The following is a 2,599-nucleotide window of genomic DNA, read 5'->3' as shown; positions in this document are numbered from 1 at the left end:
AATCGACTCGGGATACTTATAAGATACTACCATGATTTTTTCAGATTTTTTGGTCCAAAAATAAATTAGGCCAAAAACCGGCCTCACCGACCCTCCCCCTTTAAATCTTAAGAAGCTTTCAAAAAATTGAAATTGAAATGCAGATGTTTTGAAATTTAAAAAAGGAGATTTTTACAAAATTTGAAAGCTTTCAATAAACAACAAATTTCCTTAAGATTCCCAGGAAATTTTTTAAATGATTTTTTATTCAAAAAATAAAAATTTGATAGAAAATCGAAAAAGAATAAAAAACATTTCAAATGATTTCCTAAACCTTCAAAAAAGTATTAAAAAGATTTTGAAAACTTTTTTTAAATAATTTTTTAAGATCACAAAATTTTAGAGAAGATTCAAGTAAGTTGAATAGCTATTTAGAACTTATGAAAAGTTTAAAAATTTCAACCGTTTTGTTGATAATTAACTTAACAGTTAAAATGTTAATTTCTCATTTAAAATCATCCAACACCTTCAAAATTATTTCCCCCTCCATACTGTAAAACTAAATTTGATAAATTATTCTTTAGTTTGTGTAAATAATATAATTAAAAAATATTTGTGAATTTTTTTCAGCGTTGTAGGACACAAACTGATTAGGATTCCGGGAATATATTCAAACGTATATGGTGCAACAAAATATGCAGTTACTTCAATAACAGAAACCTTAGAAATGGAATTAATTGGAACTAAGATAAAAACAACGGTATGTATTTTTTAGAGATTTTTAAATTAAGCCCTTTGTTCTTATAATTAAACTTTTATCAAATTTGATATTGCTCTTAAAGTGTCTACATGTACCGACGAAGTCCGACTATACATACCGACATTTTGGTGGAAATAGCCGTTTTCCCCTCCCCATGGAACTCTCATCGCGTGCGGCGCGCGCCGCTCGCTGCACGTGCAAGTTTGAACGCGCCTGGGATGCGCGTCTAATGATTCTCGTGATACGCGCTCGGTCTTTGTATTCCCCCCACATCTGTGTGCAGGCCTTTTAAAATTAAAGGCCAAATTTTCAACTACTGTTATTTGGTGGCTGTGAATTCTCTTTTGTTAAACCTCCTTCGTCTCTTGTGCTTCGCACTCGATTTTGTTAAGTGTTTGAAATTTTCTACAGCACGTTTAACACTGTCATATCAAACATTTGTTATATTCATTTATGTACCTTATCCTGGGATTTCTTATTCTGATATTGGAAAATGAAGTACAGATTTTCCAAAAAGTTATTTTTTGAATTTTTAATACATTTTGTGTGGCCACGTTGTAGCCACGCTAAATTTTGAAGGTTTTGTCCAATCCAGTCCTCATTTCATGCACGTCTGAATGTACCCAAAATGAAGGTTAAATTCGTTAATCAAATATTTCCAACCAAAGTTAAACAATTTAGAGCATTTTCAAAATTTACAAAAAATTTCAAATTAAAAAATTGTTTTCAAAGCTTCTTATAGATAGGTAAAATACTTTCAAGTTATCCAAATAAAATTTTCAATGTCAATTAGAAAAGTTTTAAACTTTTGAAAACTTTGAAAATGTTCAGAAAAATAGAAAAAATCATTTTTCTAAAAGATTAGGAAATTTTATTTAAATTCATCATTAAATAGCAAATATATTCAGAAACAATGTCAGTTAAATTTTCGATCAGACAAAAATTCAAAAAGTTTGAGCTCATTCAAAATTGGAATAAAAATTTGTGTGAGTTATAGAAATTTTTGTCAAATTTTCTGGTACGCGTCAAAAATACTTGCTAATTATCCTGATGACATTTTTAATTTCGATAAAACTTCAAAAAGTTATATGCTTTTCAACATTATCAAAATTTTTGAAAAAAGGAAAAAAAAATTTTTAATAGGTTAAGAAATATCAATCCAAATTTCTAATGGATATAAAATATATTTTTTCGAAACTATTATCATGATATTTATTAATTAGACAAAAGTGCCAAAAGTTGGATCATTTTCGAAAATATGCGAAATATGTGAAAATTTCAAAAATGCGCGAGTTTCGTAATGAGAATTTAATCGTCAAAGCCGTAGGTGCTTTGAGAACCTTCTCTAAAAGCAAATCGAAAAGAATTTCAGTTACAATTTATGGCTGTAATTCCTCAGAATTTTAAATCATAGTTTTCGATTTAATTTATAGTATTTACGATGTTTGAAAAAATTTATTTAAAGTTTATACATTAAACGTACGGAAACGAGCGCGAAGCGCGAGAGAGTTCCTGCGTGTCTTAGGCGCGCTGAAACTTGGCGCGAGGCGCACGCGCTTAGCGCGCAATGAGAATTTGCCCGCACAGCAGGCATATTTTTTATTATATTCTTTACGAATAAAGAAAAAACTTACGCGTCTTATCGAAAAATTATTTATGACAAAGGGGGAGGGTCGGTAAGGCCGGTTTTTGGCCTAATTTATTTTTGGACCAAAAAATCTGGAAAAATCATGGTAGTATCTTATAAGTATCCCGAGCCGATTGCACGCTAAACGGACAACCCTCCACCCCCCAGCCACCCCTACAAATATAGGAAACACCACTACCCACCAACTGTATTTTCGAGAGATTTGACACTCT

The sequence above is a fragment of the Belonocnema kinseyi genome, chromosome 8 (assembly GCF_010883055.1).
Source record: "Belonocnema kinseyi isolate 2016_QV_RU_SX_M_011 chromosome 8, B_treatae_v1, whole genome shotgun sequence".
NCBI classification, from domain to species: domain Eukaryota; kingdom Metazoa; phylum Arthropoda; class Insecta; order Hymenoptera; family Cynipidae; genus Belonocnema; species Belonocnema kinseyi.
This window is presented reverse-complemented; position numbering follows the sequence as displayed.